Raw genomic sequence first — 23,360 nt, 5'->3', positions numbered from 1 at the left:
CAAGTTTTTGACTAGTAGTGAAAGACTCAAAGTTATTTTTCTGCAGTATAACTACTGATGTTTGACTGATTCCCTCTTCTGTAAGCCTGAATCCAACAACTAAGTTACAAAATGTGTGCATTATTGATACTGCCTGGGTTCAAAATACACAGGGTTTTTATTTATTCTGTAAAGCAATGTGTATTATACCAGAAAATTTTAAGCTCTACTTAAGCCTTACACTACAAAAAGCCCAGCTCATTTAAAGGGAAAAAAAGAGACTTTCTACATATTTTAAAAGCTAAACAATCAGGGAGAAAAGAAAAAGGAGACAAAAAAAAAAAAAAAAGAAAGATACATATATTAAGAGCCTGGGCCTCTTAATTTTTAAACCAGCCAAGTAACACAACTTCCAGACCTGCAGGGACAGAACCAAGGCGTGGATTGCCATCTAGTGGGGTCTGGTCACTGGGGACAGGGACAGGAGTTGCACATTTCGAGGTAGTGCCTTAATGCTTTTCACATTGCACAGCTCCAGACTAGGTTATTTTCACTTCAACTCTCCTAGCTGGCTTAAAGACACTGCTTCCTTGCACAAGCTGCAGAAGTAAAACTACATCACGTTCTGGATGGCTGTTCAGGGCTGCTGCAGTACTTGAGAAGGCAACACCAAGTCATGACGAAGTCTGGCTGGCAGGGGTTTCACGGAAATCAGTAAACCTTGCCATGTAAGGGAGAGTTCACTGTTCTCATTAAAAGCAAGCGAATGCAGGTTTCAAGTGAAATATGGCATTTATTCATTCGGAGTAATTTTTCACAGTGCACCTTTAAAAAGACCCAACAATGCAATCAAGAGAGGGCTCTTGCTAGAATGCAGTAGTATTTGGACTGGTTTATTAACCCTTCCCTTGGACAGGCTCTCATAAGGGCAGGACAGTGTCTTCTGGCTGCATAGAGTATTCCAGAACAACTGACAAATTCATTTTTGGAAATGAATTTTGGAAGTGAAGCATGGAAAACTTGCAGACCCCCCTGCATGTTTCACCAAAGTACCTGGAGAAGACTGTACCTGAGGCACCGTGACTCACCTGAACAGTGTGTGCAGGTGAGGGGAAAAGGAGTAAAGAGGTTTTTCTCACCAGCGAAGGCTAGAATTTGCTAGATTTTTGATGAAAAATCTTGTCCAAGATGGTTTCTGACTGAGCTGATGCCGATTCTGCAGTGCTTTGTGGAGACTGGGGCAGTACAGAGAGCTTGGCAGGCTGAGGTCCCACCTGGCTGATGCTCCTGTCCTACCTGGACACACTGAAACACAAACGATAAGAAAATTCCGTAACACGTCGGACTGCATTTGAACTTGGTGGTTTGGCAGTGAAGTGTTAAATAATTATGTCACTAAACTATGACGCCACTAGGTGGCACAGAAGTACTTTTTTTGAGGTAAACTTATTCACTGCCAAGGTAATAAAACGAAGAAACTGTGTGTCCTTAAGTGAATCCGGCACCATCTCCCTTTTCCATTCCTTTGGCATGGCAGTCATCTCGAAGCATGAGTATTGTGGGGGTTTATATCAGGTGTTAATAAAAGCCATCAAAGTGAAAACCCTAAGTCAATCACTGGATTTGTGATTCTTAATCAAGAGGAATCTTAAAAACTACTGTGATGTCCCTAGGCTGGAATTCAAGAAGCTCAGAAAAAAAAAAAAAAAAAAAAAAAAGAAGAAAAAAGAAAAACTAGCAAAGCAGTTGTGTTTTGCTGGGTTTTTTTGTTTGTGGGGTTGGGGTTTTTTTAGGTATTTTGGGGGACTATTCCCCCACTCAAATGGCATGGGAGCAGTAACTCCACGAAGAGGCGTTTGAATAAAAAAGCTACATGCTGCAAACGTCTTTTGACAGCAGAATGATTCTGCCCAAAGGGCAAAAAGCAGAAGATACAGAACTAAGTATGGGGCAAAGATGAGGGAGCAAAGTGTGGAGTCCTCTCCTCTGATAGGACAGGATGAAGTGAATTTTCCTAGATGTCCTATATCAATACCTCATGCCAGCAGTGTGAACCTTCCCTCAGCTCACTGCACGTTAGCCTTGGCACATTCCCAGGGGTTTTATTCCAGCCTTCATGCTGCAATGAAATGCATCACTGGTGATTGAGCCAAAGAACAGGAATGCTCTTAAGAAACCATATGGGCACACTGCTAGGATACTCTTTTTCCTATGCAGCTGCACAAAAAAATATTCTGCAAGATCCACGTACTGCAAAAAATGGTTTTCACATTTTTTGAAAGTCTGGGGGTTTTGCAGATTTTTCACTGAAAACTATTAACCTCAAAAATCAAAGTTGTGTAGGTGTTTGTTTTAAAATGGGAAAGCCTTCAAATTCTGTGTTCAGGGGACACCGGGATTTCTGTGTTGGATGACAACAAACTTCAGCCAGCTCTGTGCAGTCTCCTAAGCTCTTAATCAAGTGACAGGCCATTCTAGACATCAGGGTAGAGTTTCCTATGACAGACAAAGCATTCAATTATTTTTGTCATTTTCCCTCCTCTTGAATTTCCCCGTCTCAGACTTGTCCATACCCAGATTTTCATGGTCTCTGCATTCCTGTCACTCTCCTGTGGCTCAGGCTTTTGCAAAATAGAGGTCATGGGTTCCAGCTGCCTAATGCCCCACAAGATTGGTAACTGGTAATCATTTGTGTTGCTTCTCACACTTTGGCAAAACTTCTTGGTAGGTCTTGGTAATCCAATCCCCTGCTTGGTTTATTGCTGGGAGAGAATGGAAGCTGCCAAATCGCCCCTTTTAATAACTATGACAAAGGATGTTTCATAGATTGAGTTCTAAGGAAAGATTAGATTGAAACTAGTGACTTTATTTCATTTACACTTTTTTGGTCGTAAGATATTTCAGCAAAGAAGTGAAAGTTATAAACTTAAGCATGGATGTTTGTTAGTCTCAATGGTCACCTTCGAATTATGCTACTATTTAATTTCTGTGTTTATGTATTGGATATTGAAATATCCAAAGACTCAAATGGCCAGCTTATCTTCAAAGAATTTGGGTACTTGTTTCTTAAAATTCTGCCTTTCCTCTATAATAAAAATAACATATTTACCGTACACGTTTTACATATATGTATGACTTTTACAGTCAGCCTGCATCTCCAAGGATTTTAGTGTTCTCTAAAGAAGATTCTGTGATGTTGCAAGGTAATATTGCATGAGATACCACAGTTAAAGCAACTGAGCTGTGGGGTCTGAACAGCTGAACACCATAAAATGAAGTGTAGTTAGATACTCAAACCCAAACCATGGCTGCAACGTGGTACCAACTGTTGTTTCTGTTATGATTAAAAAGGCACCTATTACAATTAAGAAAGATGCAGAAGAAATTATTCCTGTGAAACAGCTCTGAAAATGCAAAGAAATGCTTAATTTCTGGAGACTTTGGGGTTTAGGTTCTCTTCCCCCTTGCTAAAGTGATCAATACTTGTCCAAGAAACTTAGGACAACTATGGTGCCTCACCTTTAACTGGGATCTACAAATGCAAATCCCTTCCTGTCCCTCTGAGAGTGTTTTTTCCTTGCTCACTACTGTATCCAACAGTGATGTGCACATGATGCTCATGGAATAGGCTTGTCTTCTTCTTTTGCACATTGTTATCTGAGAAGTAAACATCTATGTATATCTGAGCACATAAAAAGCAGTTCCAAGAAATACATTATTAAAACCATCAGTGTTTTAGTTAGGCAGCCACCTTTGAAGTTTTATGGCAGTCACGTGGCTGGTGCACGTGTTTGGGTATTTAGCAATACCTCTCTCTTATGTAAGGCATCTTCTTTTGTAGATGACATTTAAGAAATAACAAAATGTTTTAATGACTTCAGATGGAAAAAATTTTCAACAAATTTCTTCAGCGCGGTCCATCCTGTCTCATGCTCCTTAAGCTTTACTGTATTTTATTGTTATGCCTGCCTTTCAGTTTGGAGAGTTTCAGCTATTTCAGGTACTGCTTTTTCTTCAAATGAAAACCAGCAGCTACCTGATGGTAAGCACAGCAGCACAAACAGGTTAAGTGTGGTTCATTCAAATAATAACCCAGCTTTTGACTAAACTCTTTTCAAAGCAATTAAAAACATCCTGTAACCCATTGAAGTGTAAAAGGTGTAGCTGTCCCCTCGTGCAGTGCAGGAGGGGTCCTGCTGGTGGCTTTGAAGGTGGTAGATTTGGATCAGATTCTTCTGCTTGCTTTTTGCTGCTGGAGAAAATGCTTTTCCCAAGTTCAGTGTTGCAGCAGTGTGGGAGGACAAATATTTGCTTTGTCTGTAGCCATCCCATGGATTTGGGGGCAGGTCCTTTACAGAGGTAGCTGTGTTCAGGTACATCCCACAGGTGACAGGTGAGTGGCCTGTAGAGGCACTGGCCTCCCTGAGGGTGTTTTCCTGATGGCAGATTTAAGGTTGCCAGTGGGAGGTACCTGATGGCACAGCATCTAATTACAGGCTTTCCATTTTGCAGGGTAACCTGGTGTCACACATAAACCTGTCAAAATTCCTCCAACTCAGAAAATATGATGGAAACTCAAGTTGACCAGCAGACTACCAAAGAGTAGATAGTCTTCAGCCATGGTTAGGGTTTGTACGTAAATTTCTGCTTTCCCTTCTCTCCTTTTCCTTGGCTTTAATCACCTCGAGATTAACGTTTAGCAGAAAATTGGGCAGTACTTTAAATATCAGCAAAGAAAATGGCATGTCAAACAGGTTCCCAATATAAGGGTAATATTTTGTGCTGTTCTGGGGGTGCCAATAGCTTCCTGTACACAATAAGGCTAGAAAGCAGTTTCCAGCTAATGTTATGCTCTCATTGGAAACTGAACATCTCAACTTCAAAAGACTGAAGGCTCCTCAGATTTAAGTCCTTTGAAACAGCTTCATTTCTCCCTGGAGTTATATTTAGAGATGAATGTAATCAGCAGCTACTTAAAGGAGGCAAGAGCAGGTAAGAACTGCAAAAATTTTCAGACCTGCAATGCAGGGTTTAGCCAGTGAAATGTCTGACCAAGGACAAGAAGCCCTAAAAAGGCTCATGGGGGGAAACTAGTATTAGGAATTAAGCTATAGCCATTACAATTAAAAATGGAAACCTGAGAAAATACTGCAGTAAAACAGTACTAGATTGGGAGGGTAGATTTTTACACTACGTCTATGAAGAAGACAGTCCAATTGGTCAGGTATCAGACTCCCTAAGATGATGCTAATCAATTATAGAAAATGAAGAATACTACTCCTCTTGCTGAGTGCCCCTGCTTCACATGAATACATTCCAAAAAATCTACATACCACACATCCAAACCAGGATTGCTAAACTTGGAGAGCAGAGGAGGATGATATTTTTCATGGAAATCTGTCATACGTCTCTCTTCCCATTGACATTGGAATTTTTCTGTTGGTCTCATGAGAGCAGCATAGAAATGAATGACATATGTACTTGCGTGAGAGCATAGTTTTAAGGGTGAACTAGTAACTCATTCATCACAGCATTTGCTCCAGGATATGGGATACCATCTCCTCTGCGTAGGTGTGAGAACAGAAAGGGATCAGGAAGGAACTAGCGAAACACAGGGACTAAAAATAACTATATGGTTGCTGCTGAACTTCCTAGAGCTTTCCTCTCACTGGACTCTAAAGCTTTGATCTCTTTTTGCTGTTGTTTCAGCAGAATTGAACATTCCACCATAGCTTCTGATATTCAGCTTTATATGACTTTCTAAATCTGTATGTGTTAGCAAGAGATAAAAAGGACAAAAATGTTAGTGGCTTATTGCTAGTGTGGTTTCTCATGGTCTTTAACAGAGAAAATATTCCTTATTTGGGGAAATCCAGTAAGACATTTTAAACACTTCCTTGCATTAATCACTTTGAGTATAATACAACAGCTTCTCACTTGGTATTGTAGTATTTTGACATCTGATCTTCACCTAAAGCAGAAATAGAAATAATGAAAAAGAAAATATTCACTTGGCCATAGCATTAGAACCAAAATCAGCCTCATTCTGGATGAATTCCTCAATTTGAGAGGGAAATATGCTTTAACACCCACCCTGACAACGCAGGATGAAGTCATTCTGATACGTTCAAAAGAAAAATAGCCTTTATCTGGTGTCTCTATGGCTTGTTTTGATCCCCAGGAAGTTGTTTAAAGTTTTTTTTCCCAGCTCTGTTAATTAGTCAGATAGAGAACTCTTGAAGAAGAAGCAAATGTGCTGAGTTCATGAATGACTTGAATTCATGGTGTAGGATTTTGGCAATTATCTTCAATTAAGTAATGCTGCGTGATCCCATATCAAGCATTTTCATATCTTGTGTTTGTAAACCAAAGTTTATAAAAACTTGGTATTTTCCTCATGTTGTGTATCTTATTTGGCAGCGTGTATTCCACAAGGGTAGTTTTCAGAGTTGGTTAAGCATCCTTTGAAAATTATTTATCAGGTCCTAAAACAAAGTTACACAGGTTAGAATAAGAAATAAGACAAAAAATTAATTTAAGCTTGCTATATTATTGGGAGCATGTCGTGAGTTCTTAATTTAGTTTGGTTTCTTGGCTTAAATTCCTTTCTATTCTCCTGGTTCTAGGGCTATCTAAAAGCTTCATCTTTTTAATAGCATTCAGTAGGATTTTGTGTTACTCTCAACTTGCAAAGCATTTTCAAGCGCCAAAACTTTGCAGACATGAGGTTAGGGTTTTTCAGGGTGGTTTTTCTTCCATTTCTAGGTTTTCAACACAATTTGAAAAGGTGAGTATCTAGAAGAAAATTCACCTCCATAGTTAAACTTCAGCATCTCTATCCATGTACCTTTTGGATACTCTGAGCAGAAACTATCACTCATTAAAGTGAAGTACTTAGAGCGGGGAAAGTGTTTTCTCCAACAAAAATTGGTCTGTCAAGTTTTTATATAGCAGAAAGGCCTAGAATTTGGTTAATGACAGTATAGTGGCAACCACTTAATTTGTTTTGACGTCATTCTGCAGGTGCTGAGGGTTCTTTTCTGGCAAAATGAAAACTCTTTGATGTTAACAATGGTGTTAAGATATTCAGCTTTAACCCGCACCCCATTTTTGGTAATTTAGTGACCCGTTGAAGCAGATCATTTCACTGAGGGGCTCCAGTCAGTAAACAGCCATTTAACAGTGCTTTGGAGATTTCTCCTACTTACCACTTTGTTCTAATTTATGGGTTCAGCACTGTTTTTCCTGTCTCTGTGGGTTTATGCTCATAGTTCCCATTAATGTCAGCATGGCAGGTGTTATTAAAACCTACCTGTGTGCTGTGTTTTAGCCACTGTGTAAAAAAAACTCATGGTAATGCAGAATGGTGCAATTCCCTCTCTCTCTTGGAGCTATAAACCAACATCCACAGTGTCAAAATCTGTTTTGAAGTGTACTAATAAGTGCCCTTATTTTGAGAAGATTAGAATCAGAGAATTAAGTCAAGATTTAATTCTTAAGTTATTAAAATCTGTTCTGAAGCACAATAATAAGTGGCCGCCTCTCAAGAAGACAAGCATCAGAGAGGATCAAGTCAAGATTTGATTCTTAAAGGTGACACTGGTAAGCCCCAAATTTTGACCCTTCAGACACAATCACAGGTTTCCCTCATGGCAAGGGTGGATGTCTTAAATGTGGTCCCAAGCCTGAGAGGGGAATGGATTCTGTAAGAGAGCCATGAGGAACATCTTGGTGACCTCCAGTTCACACAGCGGCAGTGCACCCTCACCTTCCCTGCTGCAGCATCTCCTGAGTGATTTATGGGATCTGATTTGCTGCTGTCAGTTACCTCTGATTTGTGAACAAGCTGGAATGAGCCTCAGGGAGAGGGTGGGAAGGTGACAGAGGGATGCTTGAAAGAAAGGTTACATACCTCCCCACTCTGAAGGGCTAAACATATAATCTTCCATAGGAGTTCTATAATTTCTAGCTTACCTGGTCAGCTGATAGGAAGAAAAACTGCAAACTGATGACAGTCTTGAAACAAGCACTTGAGGTTTTGGGGTGGTTTTTTTCCTATCTGCAGGTAGAAGTCATAAGGCAGGGGTGGGTATGAGGAAGGAGCTGTTTGCATCTCTGGCATGTAGAATTAGTTACTGCTGGCAAAACTCTGATTGAAATCTTATAAGAGAACTCTTCATGACAGAAACAGGAGCCTTTATTTTTACACAACTTGAAAGCAAACACATAATTTATTTTCTTCTTCCTGATAGCTTGTTTGAAAAGCTTATGGGCTTTGCATTCGATGGGACCTCACTGGCTGTGTAAGCATTGCTCTGTCAAGTTGTTGAGGAAAAGCCCTGCTCACTTCTCCATGGAAAGCCCTTGGGTTGCCCCAAGAATTTTTAGACCTCTACACTTCTTCACATCTTGGTACCTTTAAGTGTGTGCTTTACCACCACTCCTTGCAGCACCCACGGGCAAAACCCTTCAGGTATCAATGCTGTGTCCAGGCTCAACTCATACATGACCATGTCCTTGTGTGAGGGGCCTCTGACTGACCCTTGGTGTTTTCTGTTGGCTTTTTGTAGCAAAAAAGTGGTAGTAGCTGTAGGACTCCTGTATTTGTGTCCTGTGCTCAATGACTGTCAAGATCCAAAGTCATTCCCCGAGGCAGCAAGTCAAATTATGTGAGACGGCTGTCAGATGCAAGTGATTTCTTCCTGGTAAGATCTAAACTCCTGGCCCACGTTTTCTGCTCTTTTGCAGGTTGTTTGCAAGGGCTGACCCCTCAGCCAACTCTCCGAGCTGTGGAGCAGAGTGGCTTTCAAGAACTTTCCAATGGGGCCTAATCCATGTTTCCCATTTTGAAGACTTCTGTGAAGCTTGGACTTGTGGAAGCTGTTAAAGATGTGTATAATACCCACTTCATTGTTTTAACAGTGAAGGCTATGGAACTTGTGTTGCAAGGGGGACCTCAGCTTAGTGCCCTCATTAATCCCCTGGCCCACCCAACCCCAATCCTTCCACTCTTCCTTTATTTCATCCCTGTGATGCTGCATCTGCTTGGCCAAAACTGCAGATCAAGGGCAAATTCAAGGAAAAGATCCTGCTGGGGAAGTTAAACATGATATTCCCTCACAAACAGACATACCTGCAGCCTGTAAAAGTATTGGTAAGTGTTATTCAGTGCCAGAGAATAGACGTAGAACCCAAAAACCCAGGCTACAGTTTTATAGCAAATACCAGACAGCCTGGGTTTTCTTATTGACTCCAGAAATGTGTGGAAAATCCAACTGTTCTTCCTGTACCTGTGATGTAAAGTATGAGTAGCTCCACACAAGTGAACACCAGGCAGATTAAATCAATAGTTACAGCAGGATATGAGGTTCTGGCATTTTAATAAAGCACTGTACCAACCATACATTAATGAAGAACCAAAGAAACATGTTGAGTGATCTGCAATCTTTTTAATCATCTTAGTCCATATGAGACTTGGATAGAGCTATTTATTATCCATCCTGTTTTCATAACTGAGGTTTCCAGCTCAAGCAGAGGGACAGAAGATGCCAAGTTTCTCTCTTCTTGGTTTTTTCTTGAAACTTTGTTATGAACAGAAGCTATTAATAACACTCAAAAAAATCAGTATTATTCCTCAAAACCACTTTTTTTTCAGTTTCTTTAAAACAGACAAAATTATCAGTTTTCCTTGGGGTCAGAACTGAGAGGCTTAGAACATGTTAGAATGGAGATCTTCACTGTCTATCTTACTGTCAAATGGCTGCCAACCTATGCTCGAGGGCTGAGTATAGAATCATAGAATCATTTAGGTCGGAAAAGACCTCCAAGATCATAGAGTCCAACCCAAGATCACCACATTGTCAACTAGACCGCAGCTCTAAGTGGCATGGTGACTCCACCACCTCCCTGGGCAGTCCATTCCAATACTTGAGAACCCTTTCCTCAAAGAAATTCTTCTTCATGTCCAACCTGAACCTCCCCTAGTGCAGCCTGAGGCCATGTCCTCTCATATGTTTGGCAGCAGAAGTGAATCAGCTATAAGTTGCAGAACTGGGTAGGGTCTCTAGCATCACATCAATGAGCAGCATTTGAAATGTAGTCCCACTTATGTCATTTCTACTTCTCTTTGAGACAGGTCATGAACATCACTATAAATAGGTTTAATATAGTCTAATATGAACTATTTTCACAAGAGGTTTATTTTATAGAAAAAAATCATTTTGGAATTCCATAATATCCAGATCACTCATTTGTTCTTACCAACCTTTGCCTTAATTCAGCATAAGCCAGCAAAGATCTAGCTATCAGTTTAACTGCCCTCATAAAATTTATTTTTTGTTATTTCCTTACAATTGAAGATAATGTGCTCTTTACTTACAAAAAATCCGAGTAGTCTGTAGAGGTCCTTTTGATACTCACTCCATAGTATGATTTCTGAGCTGAAACTCTGAGGAAACACCACAAAGCTTTGAATAAATTTGAAAAGAAAATTATGATGTGCTACTGCTGCCCTTAGGAGCTATATAGCACAGGTATGCCCAAGTAACACAAATATTAAAATATGCTTCTGTTTGTCTATGATTATTTTGGACTCAGGAAAGCTCTGGCAATTCTGTGTGTGCAAGATTCAGAAGGAAAAGGTGGCACAGCCATGGTTACAGCAAACATCCCACCACACTTAGGTGAACAAAATCCCACCGTACTGTAAGGAGTTATCAGAGGAACAGTGTGTAAACCATGGATCAAAGTCCACCAAGCATTCCCAGGCTGGGGAATAGGAAATCCCTGCTTTCTTCATCTCAAATGAACTCTAGACAAAAAAGTTGCAATTATCTAGGCAGCTCTAAGGAGGTGAGTGAGCAGCTACTTTAGAAACAGCACAGGCATTGAGCATACACGGTTCAGGTGTTGCCTTCTGGCAGTTTTTGTGCGTTCTTTAATATTAATCTTTGTAATTTAATAGGCATAAATAGAGATCATAATTACCTTAAACAAAAATGCTTTTAAAGTTTTGTCTGGCACTTTTATTTTGCACTTTTTTTCCTTCAGAGTGTAAACCATACAGGCAGAATGGGAAACACAATACTTGGTGTCTTACATTGGGCAGCAGTAAGCTCCCCTGCTGACACAACAGCCAAAGCTGGGAGGACTTCCACAAAACTCACTTTGGGTTATTTCAGGGATACCCAGAGTTCAGGCTGTTTGAAAACCGTTTCTTATTCTGACAGTCGGTAGCGTATGTAAGTATTTTATGGAGTGGTCCAGTGGGATCTGGGGGAATTTATGAAATGCCGTGTGCCATAAATCCAGCTCACTAATTCATAAATAACCATTTAAGCAAATGGGAATGAGGGAAACTTTTGCCTAAACCTGGGAGCAAAACACCTCTACTCTACTTGATGCTGACATGCCCAGGCTCAAATGTTGCCTGTGCACCCCTTGGATAGACCAGCCCAAGTCTTGAGGGTACTTTCCAGGACAAGTTTAAGACCCAGTCTCTCTCCTGAGGGAGTTAGGGTTTTCACGTGCTCCTGAAATCCTTTTGTTATTCCTTTGCTGCTGTTATTTCTAATAGCTGAGGACTGGGGGTGTGGGGGAAGCTCCAGGAGGCATCATAAACAACAAAGCACCTAAAATGGGGCCAGTCCCTCTCTCCTTTCCTTTGCTTTTCTTTTTCTCCTCACAGTGATGGCAACTCTTCAGAAGGAAAAACTTGCATCCGAATAGTCCCTTCCCACTTTTGGGATTTCCTTTTCACAGCTGGCCAAGGTTTGTGGGTTTTTTTCTCCTCTGTTGCACTCCCTTCGTGAAGAGGAAAATGCATCACAAGGCTTGAAAGCCCAGGGCAGGGTTGGTACTTCCCCCTCTCACCTTCCTGCATCTGTTAACCTTCCCTCTTGCTTAGATGTTTGGGAAGCAGGTCAGGCCAAAAGGAAGAAAGGAGAAGCGTGGGTTTAATTTGGCTTATTGTTTATGGTAGGTTGCCTAATTTTAGGTGAATGGCCATTTGTTATATTAGCTGATGTGTATTTTGATACTGTAATTTGAATTAGAGGAGTACTCCAGTGCCAAGATTAGCATCATAAAATGAAATAAAATAAATAAAAAAGGGTTAAAAAAACAATCAGCCAGTCCAATTAAAATTGTGGCTGTCTGGAGCCATGGAAAAATGTAGCACAAACAGAGCTGCAAGATTTGCAGGGTGGAGCTGGCATTGGCAGCGAGGTGTGTACAGGTATATACCTGTCTCCCTGATTTGGCCCAAACAACCCCCACTGTGCTCCTTTTGGGATCAGAGAACAAAAGTGAGGCAAACACAGCTGAACTGTGGGAGAAGCCAATTCGCAGAGAAAAAGTACCTGTTCAAACAGTCCCCCCTTTCCTGGAACATCTCTCATCTAAAAGACTCTCAGCTTCTGTGCTTATCAGTTTATTGTCGTGCTTTCTGGCAATTAGTGATCCACTTCACCCCTTGCGAGCTCACATCATTGCTGAGCTAAACTGACAAGATAAAACTCGGTGCTTAAAATTCCATTTCCAGTAATAGAAATGTACCCCATCCTGTCATTTTTTTAAGTAGGCTTTTTTTTTTGAAGTTATACAAAATACCACCATATTAGATTAAGCCTGGGAGGCATGAATTTAAAGGGAGAAACCTGTGTTTCTGAACAGAATGACAGCCTCTAGTTTTCACACTGTAGAATTTTCAAAATAGCTATTTTCTTTTGGCTTTGGCACTCGGATTTCTTCTTTCTTTCATAAAGTATTTTTTATCTGGTTTTTTTGTGTAACCAAGCCTAGAATCAGTAAACCACTTGAACATATATTGCACTCTAAGCTTTACTGGGGTTCTCTTGAAATTAGTGGATATTAAGGTTTTGCTCAAGTGCCTCATTAAATCAAAATCAAAATCTTTGTCCTTCAGTCTTACTTTGGGGACGGGGACGGGGGGGTTTGCACCTGGTTCAGTTCCTAGATCTCATGTCAATATGGTCATGCCAACTTTGCTCATTGGCAGTGATTTCTTCGGGGGTACTTTTGGAAATCAGAAGAAAAAGGAAATGATCCTTGGACCATATGAAATTCCCTTGGCATTCAGGTTCCTGGATGACCACATTGGCTCAGCTGGACACGAAGCTGATTTTTATAGTGTGGCAAAGAGAACCCCTGTGTTTAGAGCAGCATTTGAGGCCTATGGAGAGCCCGCACTGTGTGATGCAGCAGAATTTTGGATCTAATTGAGAGACAGAGCATCATCAAAGCTCAGCACTTGCCACTCCCTTATGTTCCCCTTTATCTCTCTTCTATACATTGCCCTGAAAAATGAGTGCTTATAAAGGAAAGACATACTTCTCTTTTGTCTCATTTGAATTCGCTGTCCGAACCAAGTCAGCAAACACAAAAATGCTCTTAGAAAAAGTCTTTCATGTAGGTAACAGTGGACTTTTTTTTTTTTTTAAGAGGGCAGTCTGCCAGAGGGTGTCCAATATAAGCTTTTGTAGACAGCAGTTTTTCTACACAGAGCTGAGTTGACAGCTTTCCTCCTGGGATAATCACAATCTTCATTCTTCTGGGACAAAATTGCTTCTGACAGTATAAAACCCAGGACATCTTTGATGTAAAATCTGACTCAAACACATGAATGGTGAGACTACAGAGTCATCCCATTCAAGAGAAAATGTTAGTAGTGGAAGCAAGATCAGAGGTGCCAGCTGAATTAATCAAACTAGTAAAATGTGAGGAAGTATCAGTCCATAAAGCTGCCTAATAAATCTGAGTGCACAGCATTTGAAGGGAAGTGCCTTTGGACACTAAGCTGGGTGTCAGACTGGGAATGGGCTCCCTGTGTGTGTAGTCCTGTCCTGTTGGTATACTGCATTAAATGTTTTGAATGTGCATTTTTTTTCCAAAAGCCTGTCTAAATCTCCAGTGCTCACTGATGCAGCGGTGGTTTGGTCTCCCTCCCTCTTTCTTCCTTCCCCTTGTTTGGAATTAGGAGCCTGGGACCTGAACCTTGCAGGGTTGGCTCTGTTCCCTCAGCCTGCCCTGAGGATGACAGAGGGGTTGGTGTGCCCCTAAATTTATCAACCAGTTTGAATTTGTAAATGTTAATCATGGAGGTTTTTTCCAGGGAAGGACACAGAGTATCAGGATAAATATCCGTCACCAAATTTTTTGCAGAAAGAACAAACACTGCTGTGGTTTTTTTATTTAGATTTTGAAAACCGGAGAAGTGGATTGCTTTTTCAATGCTTAGGGTGTTTTGGGGTAAATGAGGGTGCAGTTAAACAAAATATTAATTGTAGCATGTAACCCAGGAATATCAATGGCAATAATACCCTGGTAAGCCTGGCTTTGAGCATCTTTTGCTTGGAAAGATGTGGAGATCGATTTGAGAATTTCAAACCAAAAAGGCAAAACGATAAGAGATGTTTCTACTCCTGGAGACTTAAGATAAGAAGAAAGATGGAGCTCGTGAGAGAGCAGGGAAAGCTCCATTTGCCGAAATCCCTATGGCCAAGGGGAAAGCAGTGGGACAGCAGGTGGCACCAGCGCCTCATCCATCCACCCATCCATCGCCCCGCATCCCCGCTGCACTGCTCCACGACACGGTGCGTTTGGAAAATATCCTGTTTACTCTCGCTTATAGCTCATATATAGTGTCACCCAACTGCCAGGCACTTTATCTGAGCAACAAAACTCAAGGAACACCTGAAGTAAGGAAAACTGAGGACTTTCCTTTCTGCTCACCTTGCAGGAGGAATGCAATATTCAACAGCCTACAAGCTCCTAAAAATATTTTAGATGCTTTTCCATCTTGTTTTGTTTTCACATTCACTTTTCTTACATATTCCACCAAGACCCCTCTAGAAAGGTAATGGAGTTTAGCCTGGAGAAGACTGAGAGGGGACCTTATCAATTTATCTAAGTATCTGAAGAAAAGATGTAAAGAGGATGGAGCCAGGCTCCTCTTGGTGGTGCCCAGCAATAGGATAAGAGGCAACAGCCAGAAACTGATGTGCAGGAAGTTCCACCTGAATATGAGGAAGAACTTAACTGTGCAGGTAACTGAGCACTGGAACAGGTTGCTCAGAAAGGTTGTGGAGTCTCCCTCACTGGAGATATTCAAAAGCCCCCTGGACACCACCCTAAGTAACACACTGTAGGGGACCCTGCTTGAGCAGGGAGATTAGACTAGATGGTTACCTAACCTTAACCACGCTGTGATTCTATGAGATGGAGGAAAAGCCAGATGGGGAAAGGCCTGCAGAAGTAGCGCAGACTGATGAGGTACACACAGATTTCCCTATTCCTATCAATATTTCTGCAGCAGGTCCCAAAGTCCCACTAATTTCCTCACAAATCAGTGATGCTTATGCAGTGTCTTGCCCACTCCACCCCTCAGTCTGTGACAGCATAGTAGAGGCTCCCTGTTCTCTCTGCTCAGCAAATACAAAGCAGCCCCTGTCTCCGTGGTTCAGCACAACATCTAAGCATGCAAGTAATTCCATCCCCATGCAGCAAAACACTTAGCCACATGCTTGCCTTTAATTATGTACTTAAACCAAAGATGTGTGAACTTGTATTCTGGTCTCATGCTGGACAGCACAGAACTTAATAAGATGCTTAAAGTTAAATAACTACTCAGTGATTTCCTGAATCAGGACCTAAATAGAAGATTGCCCCACCTGATTTTTAAAATTAGATTATGTTTAATTTTGAAGGCAGGGCACTTCCTTGAAGTCACATCAATTTGCCATAAACAGTTCTTGGAGGGAATGCCCTTGGGGTCTAACCCAGGCCCCTTTGATCAGGCTCCTGTTGACGTCAGTGGATTTACATCAGGTCCTGGGTCCCAGCAGAGGAAAAGGAAGGAAGGAAGGAGACAGCTGAGATCACACCCTGTTGTCTGAGCCCCCCCACACACACCCCTGAAGTCACACTTGACAGTGAGAGCTCTCAATGAAGGCTCATCAGCCTCCTTTCCCACAGATGGGGGAAGAGTGCAAGAGACAAGAAGGATGGGAGCCAGGGTTCTATAGATCATTCACACCCCCATCTCCTCTCTTTCTTTCACCCCCACACCCCAAATAAGGTCATGGAGCTCAGGAGAGGAATTAAAAGATGTCCATTTTGCTTGTACTGACAAAGTGTGGGTCTGCTGTGTGACGCTTTTGCTGTTGGGATGAGGCAGGACTGACTTACTGCCCAAAAACTTTAAAACAGAATGGTGACTCTGTCATCACACAGCTTTTGAAGAGCTTTTAGCTCTGTTTTCTTTAAGGAGGTGAAATGGATAAATCAACAAATAAACTTAATTAGAACAGAGTAATAAATTTGTACAGATTTACATGCCTCTAGACAGTAATATATCTACTCACTTCAGGGGGGGAAAAAGGGAAAAAATATGAGTTTACGTTTTGGTTGTAAGTGTCTGAATGGGATACTGGAACCATCTTAAAACACACTTAAGTGCAACTAAGAGAGTAATTCACACATAATCCTGTGCTCAGATGTTAGGGGTTTTATCTTCATACAAGATATCTATCATCAGAGAGGGGAAACCATCTCATTTAATTTGCATTCCAGGTTACTAAGGAATTCTGTGCTCTGTTGCAGTAACTCTGGGCAGTGTTTTTCTTAGCTACAGAAGCCAGAGGCAGACTGTATAATTTCCATTTCCTGATTATATGACATACATAAGTGAGGGGGCAAAGCTTGCAGTGCTCAGTTTACCACTGGATGCGGACTTTAAAGCGCTGTTTGCAAAATTAGGATTGTGAAGAGAGACCAGCCTGTTCCCACCTCCTGATACTCTCCTGTAGGATCCCTTCATTTGAATCTCCAGTTTGTCATATAACGAGGTTGAAATGTACCTTTATTTTATTAACATGTATATGTTTGCAGAGTGTTTTAGATTGCAGCTGGTGCCTGATGAAATCTCGTCCTTATCTTCATCTTGCAGCTCTGATACACTATGGAAGGCAGAAGCTTTTCTCTGGGACTAGTCCCTGGAAAGTCTCAGGCATAAATCTCCAGGGATCGCTCCTATGACAGGTCTGGTGTGTTCTCTGACATTAGTGGCAGCGCCAGTTACACAATAACCTTTTCCTTGCCTTCTCCCTGCAGTCCATTCCTTAGCTTTTCCTCCCTTTTTTGAACTCTGCCTCTCCTTTTTTCTATCCATTTACAGGGATTTTGCAAAATCCAAAATGTGGCTGGCAGTGCCCCGGGTGAGGTGCGGGGAGAGAGGGATGAACTGGATGGCTACATACAAACATTTGAAAATGCTTAATGCAGGAGCTGGATCCAAACGTTGTGGCTCAGGCCCATCTCCATAAAGAATAAGAGAGAGAAATTAAACACCCTGTTCCTTCAGCCGACCAAGATACGATGATATTTCGTAACCGTAATGAAAAAGGAGCAGCGGGGCCAAACTACGTCTTGGCTGTTCTTTATCGCTGTGAGTAGTACAGGAGGACAGGAATCAGATGGGATGAGCAAACTTTAGGCTGTAAAGCAAGTGCAGATGTGCCCTCCTGAGAGGAGCTCCTCGCAGCTGGAGGCTGCATGATGTTTACTGTGGAGCTGCACCAGCTCTAGGAGAGAGGAAAGGGTCCTCCTGCTACTCAGCAGCAAAGCAGAGCAAGGCAGTTCTGCTCTAATCAGACTCCCTTTTTTTGCAGTGTTGATTTATGGGTGTTGACAGAGGGTGGGATGCAGCAGAGGGTAGGATGCTGGAAGGTGGGTGTGTGGACAACCCCAGCAAGTGATGGCAACGGGAGCAGGCAACTCCCATGCAGGTACCAGCAACAGGGCTGGTCCCACTGCTGGCAGATGGAGGCATGGCTGTGGGAAGACACACTGTTGTGGAGGTTGCCCAAGTCAGTCCTGGCTCGTGCTTGGCTCACCACACCTGTGCTCCCACTGAGGCTCTGCTGGTGATGGCTCCTGTGTTGTGCTGGCACCTTCCCTCCTTTCCCCTCACGGGTTTTGCATTGTGGCTCCTGTGCTGTGTATAGAAGAAGGTTCTGCTTCTTGTTCTTTTGCAATACTAGTAGCACTTGGTTTAAATTTAATTTTCTTCTTTCCAATAAGCATTTTTTTGGCAGTGCCTTCTTTGCCCTTCAGCTGTTTTAAATGTTTATTTCTCCTTTTGCACATGTTTGACAAAGACAGCACTTACACAATTCCTCTCTGAATAATTCCCTTTCTCCCTAGAGCTAATAAAGTGAAGAGATTATAAAATGAGACACTGCATTTCTGTGTTAAGCAACGAGGTTGCCCATCTTGTTTCTCTGCTCTATAAGACAGTGCTCAGATATGAAACCTCGAAACTCTAGGCCAGAAACCCAGTGTGGTGTTACAGCCGCTTCCAAATGCCCTTCCTGCATGCCACTATTTTTCCAAACATATTATTTTCCAAACTTGGTTTGGGAGGAAAAGAACCACCATACCTGAACTGTTAGTTCACAGTCCATACTTACCTTTCTTCCTGTTCTCTAAGGCCTCAAGATGTAATCAAGAAGTATGATCCCACCAAAACTGGGGCAACTGGAGGGGCAGTCACACTTTCCAGTATTGTGAGGAGGATGGGCATTAATGAATGGAAATACACAGGGATTTACCAGGAAGATAAAACATCTCAAGACTTTGCTGCTCTTGGACGGACAACTACTTTGTGCATGGGTATAGATTCCTCTGAGAAAACTGTAAGCCTTCCAGTTCATTATCTCATCCAAACAAGTCACCAGTGACTAAATGACCAAGTATTTTCTTGAAGTTCTGTATTATTTATATTTAATCCACTGCTTACGCAAAGAACTTGGTCTGGAAAAAAACCACTGTACGGGAAAAAGGGTTTTAACAGAGAAAATCTGTCTCAGTGTTTAGGGTAAAATAATCTCAAAATTTGCTCCAAATTTAATCTAAGATTAAAATGGATCTAGAAAGAGAAAATGGTCAAATCATAGAATGGTTTGGGTTGGAAGGGACCATTAAAGGTCATCTAATCCAACCTCCCTGCAGTGAGAAGGGACATCTTCAACTAGATCAGGTTTCTCAAAGACCCATCTAACCTGGCCTTGAATGTTTTCAGGGATGGGGCATCTACCACCTCTCTGGGAAACCTGTGTCAGCAGGTTGTTATGTTAATATTATTTTAATTTTCTTAATTTTTTAGAAATTATAGCAATGACACATTTGAAGGAATGGACTCTTTCCTCCCATAACTCCCATCTATCCCACAATACTCCACACTGACCCTCTAAGTCAACCTCAATGACAGTGTTACAACAATAACACAACTCCTCACAACATTTTTCATGGGGTTTAAATGCTACCTGAGAATAAGGCTGCTTTCTTTTCCACTGCCAGCTTTACAAACTATAAAAAGATTCATTTTATAAGTTGTGCACCTTGGGAATTGCAGATCAAATACCAGGGCCTATTATGGAATAGATTTAATTCATTCAAATTTTTTGCAAATTTGGCAAAATTGTTCTGGTTAGGAATTCTAGCCTGAGCCAATAACTCATATCACAATAAAAACTGCTTTTTTTTGTGTCTGCAAACTGAGTTGGATGTAACCATCATTTGACTACGCTAATTTCTTTGGAGTGGAAATCTTGTCACCAGTCATGAATACTCGAAAATTGCAGCTGCCTTGTTTGTCACATTACAAATATCGGTTGAAATCCTGCCATTGGCAAAACTCTCCTGAATTTCGCTAGATCCAGGTTTTCCCTCATGGGATACTTTCATTCTTCCACCATCTATCTAGCTAATTGCTATAATGAGATTTGCAAAGGGCAAGCTTGAAAGTCAACTGTAAAGTCCAAAGTGAGCTATTACCTCAAATTCGCTTTCCATGAGTATACACTCACAGAGAAGGCTGGAGTGCTGAAAGGTACAGGGAAAATGAACACAACAGACCTGCAAACATCATCAAGCCCAAATTCAGTTTAGAGTTCAAATTACCTTGCAAAGAAGGATCTCTTTCTTTTAATATTATTTCAGCTCTGAAGATTTCATACTGCAAAACTGCCCATGAAAAAAAAATTAAAATCGAAGAAAGAGGAACATGTATGGGCGATGTGACAGAGTTTTCCAGATGCTCCACTCACCTGAGAAAATAAGTTGTGAGTTTTTCCCTCCCCAGACCAACTCTCAGAGCAATTTGTTGCTGGGCAGAGAGGGGCAGCACCCCACAAGCTCTCCAGGTGGTACTCCATGCCCTGCATCCCTGGGCACTGCATGCCCTGTTTGGATCCTGGTTTCTCAGAGGGATTCTAGTGCAATGTCTGTAGCTACATGGAATCTAGAAGTGATGACTTTTGCAAACCAAAGAGAACTCAGTTCGTTTTTCACAGCAGATATTCAGGATATCATCTGCTTCTCTTGCTTCAAAGTGCTTTGTCATTAAAGGATTGACTCAGCCACACTGGCCAAGGGGAAACTGGGCTTCTGCTCAGCTAAATAAGATAAAAGGTCAAGCTGTGCTGGATGTTGTGGTTCATTACTTTGTGGTTTCACTTGTTCATATCGTGTGCATCCTAGGTGACCAAAGGAGTTATGGACCAAACTTACAATCAGCACGGATATCTTCTGCTCCTTTCCTTCCCTTCTTCTGTCTGCAGGAAAGCAGGATGAAAGTGTTTGTGTTTGGGACTGAACTGACAACTGAACAAACATGTTAACATGCAGGTGAAAACGCAGTGATTGATATTTCTAGAAAGCTCTGAAGGGTGAGAAGTTTTTCCAGTGATAGGCACAGGAATATTTTAACTGGGAAGAGTGTAGAACTGTCAGGATCTTAAATCCTGGTTGTTAGTTATCATGGGTTTTGTGTCACTCTTAGAATGAGTCACCCTCTCTGTCCTAATTCTGCAACAAAATAAGGGAGCAGTGGCTTCCTTAACTTTCCCCACCCTATTCCCAATTTTTCTTCCAGTATTGTTTAGACTGGGAGTTGAGATTCCTCCCTCGAAATCTGTGGAGACATTGTGAAGAAATTAATGTTGTGAAGAAATGAATGTGAGGTAACATGTGGCTTGGCTTCTGGGAAAAACTTTCAAACACTGAAAATAAAAAAGCTCTGAAATACCATGCTAAGGGTATTCTACTCGACAAGTAGAAAATGTTGCCACTTGAGCCCCTGAGAAATTAGCTGCACAAACCATGTGGCAGGGAACACTTTCACCCTGGCATACCCTGAGGCTGTGAAAACAGCTAATTTTGTGTATAAGCAAAATATTTCCTGATGAAGTATTCACATTTATGTATACCCAGATTTAGCCCTTCCTCTTTAAAATGTATAAGAATAGTAGTGCCCACTCCATTCCAGTAATTAAATATTGGCCCATGTGTAATTTTGGAAGACTTATGTTTTATAGTGCATCACAAATATCAGCTCAGACAATATTCATAATGAAAAACGGATTAGTGAAAAAACTCTGGTTTGAAACTCCCCAGGTTTCTTCTTCACCTGAAGCAAGTGATGGGCTGGACAGTGACTTGCACAGAAGAGCTAATTGTCCAAGAAGTTTTTGTCACCAAAGACTTTTATATGAAACTATTTTGTTATCTACATGCAGCAGTTTCTGCATTTCTGAAAGCAAATTTTGCATTTGCATGAGCATTTGCTATTGAAAAATAACTGATCCATGAATTCAGCTTCCTCAGACTTTAATTGGTCAGAGAAAAGTGAAAGTGTAGAATTTGCGACACTTGCAACTTCCTTTTGACAACTTCTCACAGCTGTTTGTGGCAAACTGGCCTGAAATTGTTGCTTCTTTTAACTTTAATAAGGCTGGTGTGCAGCTTGTTTTCTTTACACTTGCACACCAGCAGATCAGCTATGTTCTTTATTATTACATGGATTTTCCATCTGGCCTCAAAAGTCTTGGTAACATTAGGTTATGGTTTTCATATTCCTCTCTTTTTTTTTTTTTTGCACAAGCCATTCTTCTGTGTAGGCATGCAAGATGGTTATTCAATTGAAATTCTAGAACATATATATTTTTAATTTTCAAGTTCTCCATCATCCTCTTTCCACTGCCTCACTGTAATTGATTTTCCTGTCAGCTCCATCGCTGCCTTGAACTTCCAGTAGTGGCACTTGTTCCCTACTCTCTTATGCACAGCTATCAACTGTGTTAAATACAGCACCCTCGTGTTGTCTTACATGGTTGTACTCATTGGAAGAGCTCCACGGTGTTTATTCAAGGGTGTAAGGAATTGCTTTTGTAATCACAGCTTGGCAAAGAGTAAACCAGGAAAGGATGCCCCGGTGAGAATGAGTCTGTTAGGCTTGAGATATTTATAACCTCATTGCTGTGTCACTGTGTGAAAGTGGAGCTGGTTCCCAGGCAGAAATGTTCCTGAGGGAGGTAGGAAAGTGAAAAAGGTGACAGTTCCTACAGGAAGAAGGTCTTGCTCCTCCAAACTGGTAGCGATGTGTTCAGACCCATTAATTCCTGTTCACAATTTTAAAATAAAATATTTCTTTGTTTGCTGCCTACTCCAGGGCCAATTTGCACATTGAAATTGATAATAGTAAATCATAATATTAGGAAAAATATCCTGTTCCATACATACTTCTCCTAAATGGCATATGATTAGGAACCCAATAGGAAAAACATTATTATATTTCCTATCCCTTATCTGCAAAGGTCTTCACTCAGTTAAAATGACCAACATTTCCATATGGACTCCAGCTGCTGAATGCATAACTGAAATAGAGATATAGGGCATAAATAACCAGCGAGATCATTTTCTAAAACACAGACCATTAACAACCAAAATTGGCCATGGGATAAATCCTGCAAAGAGAAAAGAAAAAAAAAAGTAGCACAGGAAGTTTCAAAAACAGATTTAAGTAACAGGTTCTCCTAATATCTGTGGGCTGGTGATTTTCCAGATAGGGGATGCTTCAGAGGTTCCCATGGAGCAGAGAGTGCTCCCTGCTATTTTCAACAGAGTGTGGAGAACCCATCACATACCAAAAAATACAGAAAGGTGAGAACTGGACCTTACACTGGTCTCTCAAAGCCTTCTCAGAGAGCTCAGCAGCTTGCAGCCTGCAATTCAAAAATTCCAATCAAGTAGGAGCATGGAGTTTTGTCAGGAATGCTTGATCATATCGTTTTGTGAAACCTAAATACTTTCCAGATTTAGAGACTCCTGCCCTCAGAAGAGGACAACTTAGAAAATTTAGCCTTTTAACCAGTAACTCTTCCCAGTAATCAACCGTGCAAACACAGCTCCAGTTGGAATTAGGAGAATGTATGGAGATGCATTGGGTTTATCAATATTTTATTTGAATCCCTTTGTCATTATAGAATTCTTCTATTGCCACATTTTATCATTGTGGATTTACT

The 23,360-nt window shown here is 41.3% G+C and overlaps 1 long non-coding RNA gene across 1 annotated transcript in view; it reads right to left on the bottom strand.

The window, feature by feature from the left end:
* Positions 1–1,769: 1,769 nt before the first annotated feature.
* The window catches only part of LOC135412689 (uncharacterized), a 160,212-nt gene continuing 138,621 nt past the window's right edge, over positions 1,770–23,360 (bottom strand). Inside the window, exon 8 of the long non-coding RNA XR_010429890.1 lies at positions 1,770–2,475. This is a non-coding gene — a long non-coding RNA (uncharacterized LOC135412689). The remainder of the gene's footprint in view (positions 2,476–23,360) is intronic.

This window comes from Pseudopipra pipra, chromosome 4 (genome assembly GCF_036250125.1).
Source record: "Pseudopipra pipra isolate bDixPip1 chromosome 4, bDixPip1.hap1, whole genome shotgun sequence".
NCBI classification, from domain to species: Eukaryota; Metazoa; Chordata; class Aves; order Passeriformes; family Pipridae; genus Pseudopipra; species Pseudopipra pipra.
The sequence above is the reverse complement of the archived record's forward strand: the minus strand, read 5'-3'. Positions and strand labels throughout refer to the sequence as shown.